At 49.0% G+C, this 12257-nt stretch overlaps 1 protein-coding gene across 1 annotated transcript in view; it reads left to right on the top strand.

Annotated features, from left to right (window-relative positions):
* The first annotated feature begins 259 nt into the window (after positions 1-259).
* DRGX (dorsal root ganglia homeobox) overlaps positions 260-12257 on the top strand; it is a 54510-nt gene continuing 42512 nt past the window's right edge. Inside the window, exon 1 of the mRNA XM_033208686.1 lies at positions 260-454. The gene's annotated coding sequence lies outside the window, so the exon portion shown is untranslated. The remainder of the gene's footprint in view (positions 455-12257) is intronic.

The following is a 12257-nucleotide window of genomic DNA, read 5'->3' as shown; positions in this document are numbered from 1 at the left end:
GGGGTGCCGACCCCAGCAAGGTCACCAAGGACCAACGCCCCCACAAGCAACACTGTGTGGTGCCTCCAGGGGGAGGGGGTACTGGGCTGCCTGGTGGGTCGGGGGAGGGGAGATGGAGGATGGGTCTGGAGTTGGGGGTGTGTTGGGGAGGGGAGAGGGAAACGGACTGAGAGAAGGGGAGCAGGAGTGAGGCCCCCTCACTGGAGGGCAGGAGTACCACCCCGGACCTAATGCTTTTCTTCCTCGGACCCAGCCTCCCTGGCCTTACCCTCATTTCCAACCCTGCCCAAGGATGAGTGCTAGGGGCCGCGGCCTCCTAACAGCACCGACTGCTTCCAGGGTCTCCTCCGTGCCAAGCCGGAGAAGGTTTTGACAGCCAAGCTCAGCTTCACAAGTTCAAGCTCCGGCATCTGCAGGAGACCCCTTCCTACAACAAGGCCCAGCATTAGCACAGGTGAGAGGGCCTGCGGTGCGGGGAGGCAGTCTGCCCGTCCACACTGGAGGGAGCGCTCCTGGGGAGGACAGCTGGCTTTGACTGGTCCAGATTCATTTCCCTTGGGCTCCCTGCAAGCCAGTTTCCTGGCCTCAAGCCTGGGCTGGGGGAGGCCTGTGGGGGAGAAGCCTGTAGGGCAGCCGCTCTGGCTCCAGGGCTGTTTCTGAAGGAGCTAGGGTGGGCGTCCCAGCAGCCAGCATGCAGGTGGCACAGGGTGGGTGCTCTGTTTCCGAGTGATCTAGCAAGCCCCAATTCTCTCCTTTCCTCTCCCTGTTCCCGTCACTCCTTTACTGCTCATTTCTTGTTTATTTCTAAGAGTAAGTCAGGTAAGGGCTCTGTTCTCAAAGGCCCTGATGTGGGAAGACAAGGTGGAGAGAGACTCTCCAGGAGCCATGGAGAGGCAGGGTGATTGCCTGTTTTGGGGAGGGTCTCAAGGGACAGAGCTCGATGCCTAGGAGGCAGGTGTCCAAAGTGGCACTGCACTCACTCTTCCATGCTCGTGGGGCAACACTGGAGGCCAGCGTTGTCCCCAGAAAAGCTCCTGTTGTCTGAGCTGGCCTTGAGAGGTGCACAGACATTGCTAGGCCCAGGAGGGACTCTAGGAGGAGAACAGCATGGACAAGGAGGGCACTGCTGGAATGAGTGGTGAGCCAGAGGTCATCACAGAAGGCCAGGAATGGGAACAAAGAAGTTGGATTTTATTCCACAGGCAACAAGGTAACATAACCCACGGGAACTACGAAAAGTTCAAAGGAGAGGCAAGAAAGACACCCATGATAGCACCACTCAGGAGCAACTGTCATTAACATCTAGATGTATTTCCTTCCAGTCTTTTTTCTTATAGTTTTTCATGGTAGATTATAGTTTATCTATCTATATATTTTCATTTGATGTCTTAATCCAATCATTTTCCCTTGTGAAGAATTCCTTGGATCACATAATATTGTATCAAGTGGGTGTATCATAATTTACTTAACAACAATTTTCTATTTTCTCCTGTTATAAATAATGCCGCTGGACATTTCCATGCATGAAATCTTTCTCCCCTTCCAATTTACATCAGTTTCTTGCAAGACTTCCCAGGTCAGAGGCCTTTCACCTTCCACCTCCCTGCTTGCATGGCAGCAAGCTTTTCTTGCACCTGCATCTTATTTCTCAGGGGCACTGTGTGTAGCTTTTATTCTCCTCTTTTGGGAGTGAGGGGTAAGCTCATGGCAGGGGTGCTGTGTTCCCAGGTAAAATCCACAAGTTCCTTGGATCTACTACCCCAGAGTCAGAAGGAGGGAACCTCCTCTTGGCCAGAAACATGCCTCTGGCCTCCCAAAGCTGGCTAACTTTTGATGTCACCCAGACGTAAGACAGGGAGGGCCTGGACCTTCTGGACTGGAGGGCTAGGGGAGCAGTGTCGTGGAGCACCCAGGACCTGCCAGACACCACTCCTGATGCTTCTGCATGCTTTATTTCAGAGGAGTCTCCTCCAGCATATCTGGCTCGTTTACAGGTGTGGGGAGGTCACGGTTGCGGGGAGTTCCCAGATACCTCACACACAGGTGCTGGGGGGCTGGGAACTGTCAGCCACACCCCTTTGTCACTCTTTTGGTGGTGGCCAAAGCAGAGCATCTGGATCAGCACACAGTCAAATACCTTTCACTTTAAAGATATTTCTATTTAGAAATAACTTCAAACTTACAGAAAAGCTATGAGAGTGGCAGATAACTCCCACGTGCTTTTGATCCAGATTCACCAATTGTTTACGTTTTTGTCCCATTTGTTTTACCATTTGTATTCTCTCCCCTCTCCCTTCCCCTTTTTTCCTCATCTCTCCTCTCCTCTCTTTCTCCCTCTCCTCCCCTCCTCCTCTTCTGTCTCTCCTCTCCTCTTTCTCTCTCCAGACACATATGCGTGCATGCACACATACACAAGTACACATTTTTTTCCCCAAACATTTGAGAGTAAGTTACAGGCATCATTCCCCTTTGTACCTAAATATTTCAGTGTTTTTCCCAGGCACAAGGGCGATCTCTTAGAGAATCGCAGTACAGTTATCAAAACCAGGAAACTTCACATTGACACAATACTGATTCATATTCACACTTTGCCAGCTCTCCCCACACTGTCCTTAGCAGTTCTTCTGCCTGCCTGTCCAGGCTCCCATGCTGCATTCGGTCATCTACCCCTATCCTGCAGCTGGGATAGACCCCCGACCTTCCTCAGCCTTCATGATATTCACAATTTGGAGTTCACAAAACGTCTCTTGATTTGGGTCAGCCTGATGTTTCCTCAGGCTCTGGGTGAAGCATCTGTAGCTGATCACATCAGGAGGGACATATCTGTCCCGAAATCCCTGGGTAGGGTGGTCGACTCCAGGCCCCACTAATGTAAGCTACTTTTAACCCCTTTGAGCTCAGTAAGTAATCTGTGGGGAAATTCTTCTGAGATTATGCAAGTATCCTGTTCCTCATCCAACTTTTGCCCACTGTTTTAACCTCATTGATGAATTTTGCCTGAATGCATTATTACTATGAGGGCTGCCAAAGGATTTTCTGACTCCATCACTCCTACATTTATTATCGGCATTTACTGGAAGGAAGAGCCGCTCCTACTTATTTATTTACATCAGAATGGACTCATGGAATTTTGTTTTATTCACTAGATTATAATCCATTAGCCTCATCATTTATTTTGATGCTCAAATATTCCTGGTCTTGGCCAGGAGCTGCTGTGAGATAGTTCTGGTGGCCTTTTGACAGGCTCCCATTGCCTTTGTCCATGTCCTCACCTCCTGGCACAGCTCATTGTATACATTCCGTATCCTTACTGGAGTCAGACCTCCCTCTGAGGAGTCCTGTCCTTCTCTCCCTTCCTTCCTCCTCCTGATTTTAAACTCTTCATTCTGAAATAATTTCAAACTTATGTAACATTTGCAAGTCTGGCCCTTGTTGCAGTGGGGAATATTATTTAGAAGCCAATGAGCCCTTTTTGTGCACATTGCATTTGGAGTATCATTTGTATGATGTATTTATTTTAAATTTATTCTTGTGAACATAAGAATACTGGGTTTATCATAGTGCTACCAAGTGTCCATTTAAATTACAGTTTTGGTTACCAAAGTGAGGCAATTGATAGAAAAGTGTGAAGTCAGTAGTAGACCTTAGATACAAAGATGGAGTGTGGCTGAAATCAGAGAATGCGAATGAGTAAAACTAAGAAAACCTGAACCATATCGTGCTGGACTTGGGTCTGAACACCAATGGGCTCTTCGGCATCCTTGCAAACCACTGAATACCCAACATTGGGAATGTTGGCTTGGGCTTTGAGAAGCAGCTCATCCATGCCAAGGCATACGAGTTTAATACTCTCAGCAAGCATATGAGGTTTACCAGTATTACTGCCATTGTACAGATGGGGAAACTGAAGCACAAAAGGCCAATCAATGAGGCGGGACACCTTGGTGCTGTAGGAACTCAAGTTTATAATGGCAATCAGGGATATTGTTCTCTGGGTTCCTACTTTGCGGTATGGGATGTTAGATTGCACAAATTGGAGATTTTTTTCTGTTGCTAATATTCAAAGATAAAATGTTTATTGGGGTTGTCTTTCCATTGCAAATGTGCACTGGCTTGGAAGCAATGACTTGATCATTCAGTTTGTCTGAAGGGGAATTGGTAGGTACAGTCATGTGTTGATTAATGATGGGGATACATTCTGAGAAATGAATCATTAGGTGATTTTGTTGTTGTGTGAACATCATTAAGTGTACTTACACAGACCTCAATGATACAGCCTACTACACACCCAGGCTACACACTTGTACAGCTTTGCTCTCCTGAGTACAGCAAGTGGTTGTAACACAATGGTAAATATCTGTGTCTCTAACCATATCTAAACATAGAAGAGGTGCAGTAAAAATATGGTATTAGGGTGGGCTCAGTGTCTTATGCCCTGTAAGCCCAGCACTTTGGGAGGCTGAGGCAGGTGGATGGCTTTGAGATTAGCTTGGCAACATAGCAAGACCCCATCTCTACCGAAAAAAAAATGAGCTAGACATAGTGTTGCACACCTGTAGTCCTAGCTACTTGGGAGGCTGGGTGGGAGAATCACTTGAGCCCTAAGCTGGGGTCAATTTGGTTCCTCTCATGTGGAGTTGAATCAATTGTCATTTATACCAAGTCATATGAATTTAATGTTCTCAGCAGGCCTAGGAGATTTATACCATTATTATTACTATTATACAGCTAGAAAGACGAAGGTACAAAAAGGTCACTGAGCTGGTAAGAGCCCGAGCCAGAGTTTGAATCCAGGCAGTGTGGCTGCAGGCATCCTGTTTAGCTCCTACCCATTTGGCACCTGGTGCAGAGTTAACATGGGGTGGCACACAGCTCAGTGCCTGACTCCTGGTTGTGTTACTTGTGGCCATGAGGCAAGGAAAAGGTGGGACCACCTGGAAGGCAGGAGTCGTTCTTGGTTGGCCAGTAAAGCTTTGCCTGTGAGGCCAGGAGTGGTGTGCAAGGACTGGGGCACAGGCAGAGGGAGCTGGGGTGCAGGGCAGGGTCAAGTGTGGATGGTCATACTGAGCCCCCTCTGATGCTCTCCACTGCTGTGCAGCTGCCCTTGGGGCTGTAGCATCTGCCCCAGTGGGAGCCATCTCCAGACATCACCCCCAGCCAGCCCGGATGTCTGAGGAGTGTGAGATGCAAAGTGGACTTCTGGAACATTGGCTGAGTCTTCCTGCCACCCACCAAGCTACAAAGTCAATAACTGCAAGGGTCAGTGTGTCTTCCCAGTGGGCCACAAGACCAATGCCTCCCATCACCCCTCCCTCATGTCCTTCCTCTCTCACTTCAAGTGAACCCTGACATCTCCAACTCATCTTATGTCCCCACCAAGCTCCACTCCACCAGACTCCTTTACTTGGACTCACAGGAGACGGTCGTGCTGAGGCAGTGTGCAAACATGGCACTGGAGAGTGTGGCTGTGGTGACAGTCTCACCCTGGCATGAACTTCTCTTGACTTTTCATAACTGCTGAGTAGGGTGAGCAGTGAGAATGGTGTGGGAAGAAATGATATCCACTTGGGAGCTCAGAGCACCAGATCTCATTTAATGATGACATTGAGGTCCCTGTGTGATCTTGGGTGAGGTGTAGATTCTCCCTAAGCCTCGGTTTATCCATCCTGGAATTGTGCTAGCTGAGTGGAGGTATGGGGGCCAGTTTAGGCGGGACTGTTGCCTCCTGTATTATTCTATTCCATAAAAACTTACAGCTGGGTCCCCAGGGCAACACTGGCCCAGCACAGAGACAGCCCTTGGTATTTATTGAATGAATAATGAATGGATCAGAGGTTTCTTTTGTCATTCTTTTTCTTTTTAAGTTTTTTTTTTTTCCACTTTAAGCCCAGTGTCATCATATCTAGCTATTCCTCTCACAAGGCTATGTCCTGTTTTTAAGACAGGAGGAAGAGTTTTATAGCTTTATTGCCTTCTCCAACCTCCTTCCCAGCTTAGGTACAGAAGTCCTGGTTAAGGGCGGAACATAAACTCTCTTGGCTGGCTGACTGGGAGATGGTGGAATTGGTCAGCTTTAGCAGGTGATCAGCAGTGGAATTTATAAAGCTTAGGGAAGCAGGTCACTGGCAGAGCTGAGACCCTGCACAGCTGGAGGCCAGTGGCACCTGTGTTTCTGTACCACTGGGACAGAGTGGTGGAGGGAAAAACCTTTTTAATCTTCACTCTTCTTGACCACCACCCTGGAGCCCAAGTGAGAGCATTTGAGATCTAATGAAATCAGAACAAGAGCCCTGCCATGCCAGTAAGCTACCACTCTCAATCAGGTAGTGGAAAGAGGACAATTTCCTGTCATCTATTGTGGATGTGTGGTACTGCTTAGATTAAAATGAAACAAACCTATCCATCCATCCATCCATCCATCCATCCTTCCATCCATCCATCCATCCATCCATCCATCCATCCAAATTATGGTGAAGACGTTGAAGATGATGTTTATAGCAAGATGTTCAACAACATTGTTTGATTCAAAAAGCTGATTACAGAAGTCTTCACAATATGATCCTATTTTTGTTTACAACTATTTGCATAGAATAAACACCAGACAGAAATACATTGCAGTCAACACTAGAAAGCTTTTCTCTTGTTAGTGAGATCTTGTGTGGTTTTTATTTTCTTCTTATTTAGCTATGTTTTCTACATTTTCTTCAGTGAAGATATATTAATTTTATTTAAAAGAAAAAACCCAACTGATTTAAAAAGAGAGCAGATGTGTTCTGTGTGTTCTTTGGATCTGACTGGGAGATGGGGTGTCCACGGCAGGAAGGTGGGGAGAGCCAGGCAGGGGCATCTTCAGGCTTCACTTGCCAGGTACTGGTGGGCTCCTACCTGGCATGAATGAGGTTCTGGTGACCTCTGAGGCCTCACCCAACTCAGGGTTCCTAGATCAACCTAAGGTGCCATTCAAGGACAGCCTCTCGGTGCCCTGCAGACCTAAGGTGTGGAGAGGTGAAGGCAGTCCTGTCCCAGCCCTCCGTGAACCGAGGATATGTTCAAAGTCCCACATTTGGACCTAGCTCTGTCCCTGGCCACCTATCTGTGTGACCTTAGGAAAATTCCCTCACCTCTGTGAGTGGCAGCCTTCTCATCTGCGAAGAATGTAGAATACCACATCTCTTAAAGGGCTTTTGTGGGAATAAATGGCACAGTAAGCAAATAGAAAGCAAGAGACACTCCTCCCTAGTGAGGACATGAGATAAACACTAGCTCACATAAAAGCCAGCCAAGAAGATTGTGTAGGGCTGGGATAGGGGCACCCGGGAGCTGATTTTGCCAGCCCTCCTTTGCAGTGCCCAGGCCTGGCAGAGAGCTGGTGTTAGGAACATGTCTACTACTTAATGAAGATGAGGGGGAGGTAACAGGACCGCAGGAATGAATCTATAAAAGCACAGGCTGCTGGCAGCAGCAAAATGGGAATAAACTCCTTAGTGCACCTGCGGAGCCTGCTGTCCCATCACTACACAGGTGCCCCACAGCAGGACAGCCCTGGGAACGCCTGGAACCCTCTGGCCTGGCAACAGTTTGTTGACTGAATAGATGGCAGCACGTGCAAGATCCACTTTCTTCCAATAATCCCAGGACCATAATTAGGAGTCAAATCAGCCCACTGCTCGCCTCAGCTCCCCTCTGGTTTTTTGTGCGCCCAGGACCAATCCCAGGCTGAGCCAGGGAATCCCAGAGAGGGGAGTCTGCCACTTCTTTCTGGGGCTCTCTGGGCTCTCTATGGTCAAGGGCAGTGAGTGAGGAGCCTGATGTGGGCCTGCAGAGCCCAGCTTCACTTGTGGCAGTCTCAAAGGTCCTTCTACCTTGTCTGCTGTTGGCATAGCCTCCCCCAGTCCTACTGTCTAGTGCTCCTTTGATAATGGTGAATTCTGGAAGGAGCCCCACCTGCAGACCTGGGGAGGGCCACAGGATTTAGAAGACATTCTGAGAAAACACACAGATGAAGTCCAGCTGTGCTGCTGGATGCGCTCCTGAACTGTGTGGCTTTCTTGCAGATTTCTTTCCCCCTTCTTCCTTCTTTGGTGTCCCAGGGTTGTTTCGTCCTCCCCTAGTCCCTTCCTAAGTAGAAACAAAGACTCAAAAGAGCCAGGAGCTGAATGCAAGGCGGGAATAAAATGAGGCTGAAAAGCCAGGGATGCAGGAGGGCAGCAAGGAGGAGGGCCCCTGGGGGGCAGATGAGTGAGACAGGCCCTCCTGGGGGCTGGCAAGGAGGGGGTCTCTTTTCTTGGGTAGCCAGAGAATCAGTGCTGTGTGCTACCTCGCCCAACTGGTGGAGCTCTGATGTTCCTGCCGCAGGGACCTTGTGGGAGAATGGGGCCTTGGGGGCTGAATCTCACCCTCACCAAGACTAAAAGGGCCGAGGAAGTTGAGATTGTCATGTGAGTGGACACACAGCCACTGCCACACAAGAAACTAGGAAAAACATCTGTGTCACCGATGACAAATGGAAGATGAAAGCCTTATGACATTAAAAGCTCTCACAAGTCATGAACCTTTCAATAAGAAAACAAGCAGAGAAGAGGAAGTCCCCCCACCTTGCCCCGGCACAAACAACTTAAAAGAAATACAATATAGTCGATATACGTACGATAAACTGTTTTAGCCTGTAAAAACGGAAAAAAGAAAAAAACCCTGAGATAAAACAAAATGCCTTTTTGTGTGGCTTGTCAAATCCTGGCACCCGGCATGTGGGGAACTTCCACCATCCACAAGGTCCCTGGGTTTTGGATTGCTCTCCAGGAGGGCGGACATCCTGCCCCGGTGGTGGGCTCAGAGCCAAAGGCAAGGCGGATAAATAAGTGATGGGATTTCTGGGCACAGAGAGGCATCTGGGATTACGGTAAATGAAACCTGAACATCGAGGCTCCCACTCACCACTGGCCCTGCACAGGTGGATACTCCAAATGATCTCCTTTTGTGCACCCTCACTATAGTTTCATTATGGTCCATTAAACAGCAATAATTAAAACAAAATATATTGGATTTGTTTATCCTGGACTTTGCAAGGAAATGAGATTTGCAATGGTGTTGGTGCACAGTTGAGGACTACAGGACTTGTAATTAGTAGGGCAATTAAGGAGATGTTGCCTTTTTACTGCGACGGTGTACTTCTTAGGGATAATGAACTCTCCTGGTGGAGGGGAGTCTGGCTGGGGGTAGCCACGGGGACCAGGGGCTGCCTATTGCTGGTCCAGCCAGTGGGGGAGCTGGGGCTCATTTATGTAACAAAATGCTGCATGCCAGATGCTGTTCTAGAAGCCAGGGTGCACTGTGGAGCTTGCATGTGAGCACCGAGACAGACACCAAGCATGTGCCAATAAAGCATTCGAGAAGGACTTAACAGCTAAGCAGGAAACCAAAGCAGGAATAAAGGTAGAGAGCGGTGGGGACCAGAAACGGGCTTCTATCGTCTCAGAAGTCTTCTCTTAAAGAGATGACTTTAAGCCGAGATTGGGATGAAGTGAGGGTAGAGTCTTGAAGGCCACCCAGGGGCAGCTTTCCAGACAAGGGGAAGGGCAAGGACTGGTGGGAAGGTGGGTGATGGTGTCTGGCCAGGCTGGGGTGGGAACTGGGTACAGACAGGAAGGGTTTTTTTCCCCGATTGCCCCTGGTGTGATGCAGAGTGTGAGGACACCCCAGTGACCTCTTGCTCTCTACCCCGTGACACAGAGGGCAGATCTTATCCCCACTAATTTGTTCAATAAAGGCCCTCTCTCCAGGCTGTGTACCTCAGCTGGAGGCAGAGGCACCTGGGAGGGCATATTCTTGAGTTGGAGTTCATTGTGAGGTCCAGGGCACATCTCCAGCTTTACCTGTGGTTTCCACTTAAAGGAGAAGGGGTGCCCGGCTCCTGTGGGGCTAGGGAGGTAGAATGAACTCCATCATCTGTCCCTTCATCCATCCATTTGTTCATTCCTCCTTCCTCTTTCCTCCTTCCATCCACCCACCTATCCATTCTCCAACCAGCAGGCATTTGCAATTTCTGAGACCCCAGGCTGTTCCAGGGCCTTAGTAGGAGCAGGAACACCCAGATAGATCGGTCCTGGCTCCTGCTATCCACATGAAGCTGTCTCTCCAGTGGAAAAGGAGCTACTCTGCAGTTTGGTGCCACCTGGTGGCAGCTGTTGGCTCTGGCTGAAATCAGTGAGGATGATTCTGGGCTGGGTAGCTCTGTGCAACTTCAGAACAGCAGCAGCTGTTTCTGAAAGTACCAAGTGGGTTAATGCCTCTTCTCATCCCAGTCTGAGGAAGTTGAGCTGGGAGAATGCTGGGAAGGCAGAGACCCCTCCCTGCTGCCACTTCCCTTTTCCCACGATTGGTGGCAGGTTACCTGGTTTCCCGCTGTTTACCCTGTTCTCCCTTGGAGGCAGTGGTTTCTACTCTGAAATTACATATGTATGGAGTGTAAAGTTCTGTTCAGTGACCCAGAAAGTATGGTCACTGAGGAGTTTCTCTGTAGGGCTGTAGGCAGAGAGTCCCATCTGTTGCAGACAGCCGTCTGAGACCGTGGGTGGAGCCAAGTGGGTTCAGGGGAGGCTCTGAGGACCACCATATGCCACATGCTAGATGACCCTGCCTGGGAGAAACAGCCAGCGGCCTTGACCTTGACATCTTTACTATCTGAACTTGTGAGTATCTTTTTTCCTGGCCATGGAAAACAGACCCCTGACCTGATGCCTGATTGTCCTAGGACCTGCCTCTACAGCCTTCCAGCTCCACCCCAGAGACATTTGACTGTGGGCTACCTGCTTATGACCTCTTCCTCCAGCCACTCTCTTTATTGAAGCATCTATCTGGAGGCTCAGGGCTTCCCTACAGACCTCTGTCCCTGGCCTGGGTCCTCACAAAAATGTCCAACATCTCAGACCATCCCTGAGACCCTGCCTGGCTCTAACTTTGCCACCACTGACTAGAGTGGCTGACTCAGAGGCCTGTGGGATTTGCATGATGAATGTAGTTTTCCACGTGGAGCTATGCTCATGGGTGTTTCACCATCCACAAGGATGGGCCACTTGGTTAAGGAGGGAACGTTGAAGGGTGCTCAAGGTGGAAGTGAAGCTGAAGAGAAAAATACTTGCATGCCACTGGTCACGGATGGGCTTTCACAGAAATGGGAAGCAGTGTGAGTAAATTGAGGCATCTGCAATATGCTTATTCTTTGATCAAATCATTTATCTACTGAAAGTTTAAGAAAATAATGAAAATTAGCCCAGCGAATTTTTGTGTTTTTCGTACAGATGGGGTTTTGCCATGTTATCCAGGCTGGTCTTGAACTCCTGTGCCTGCCTTAGCCTCCCAAAGTGCTGGGACTACAGGCATGAGCCACCACTCACTGCTAGTTTTAATTTTTTGTCTTATCTGCTTCCTTAAAAATTTTTTAAACATTTAATTCATTGATTGATTGATTTTCCTTTAGACAACTTTTTCTGAAGAGCATAATAAAAGGAAAGTCAGCCATAAACAAACCACTTAAAAAAATCCATTCAGGGATTGTAAGTTCAGCTGCCTTCAGACGTGAGACAGAAAGTATCCTGGTGTGAGGGATGAGACGTTCCAACGGACCAGGACCTCGGCCAGATGCATTCCATGCAATTGTTTTCACATTTTAGAAAATATAAAACAACACTAATACTGACACTGGCCAAACAACACAACTCTCACCCTGGCTGGACAGCCAGAAGGTGGTAACCTTTGCCCAAAGTAAGAAATGAGGGTCCCCTCTCCTTCACCCCTTCTGCATTCCTACCCCCCAAACTCCAGACACAATTTTCTGGTTAAAGGGGTGAGGCCATGAGAGCCAAGGCAGGTGCACCTGGGAGAGCCATCGCAGGGAATGGGGAATAGGTATTACTTGGACACAGCAGAGTTCAGCATAGGTGTTGCCAGACAGAGCCTGGACCTGGGTGGGGACAGGTAGGAGGAGAAGGAAAAGGAGGAAGAGGGACAGAAGGGAGGGGAGAGAGAAAGGGATGAGGAGAGAGGGAGAGGGAGTGGGAGGGAAGGGAAAGAGGAAGGGAAGGAGGGAGTGGAGGGGAGAGTAGGCAGAGAGGGTGGGAAGAAGGGAAGAGGAGGGAGAGGAGAAAGAAAAGGAGGGAGGGGAGAGAGAGAGAGAGAGAGAGAGAGAGAGAAAGGGGGGCATTTCAGGATTGAGGACAGATATGCAGATGTGGAAGGGCTGCCCTGCCTCCTCCGTTTTC

The sequence above is a fragment of the Trachypithecus francoisi genome, unplaced genomic scaffold, assembly GCF_009764315.1.
Source record: "Trachypithecus francoisi isolate TF-2019V2 unplaced genomic scaffold, Tfra_2.0 Lachesis_group9, whole genome shotgun sequence".
In the NCBI taxonomy this organism is placed as follows: domain Eukaryota; kingdom Metazoa; phylum Chordata; class Mammalia; order Primates; family Cercopithecidae; genus Trachypithecus; species Trachypithecus francoisi.
The sequence above is the reverse complement of the archived record's forward strand: the minus strand, read 5'-3'. Positions and strand labels throughout refer to the sequence as shown.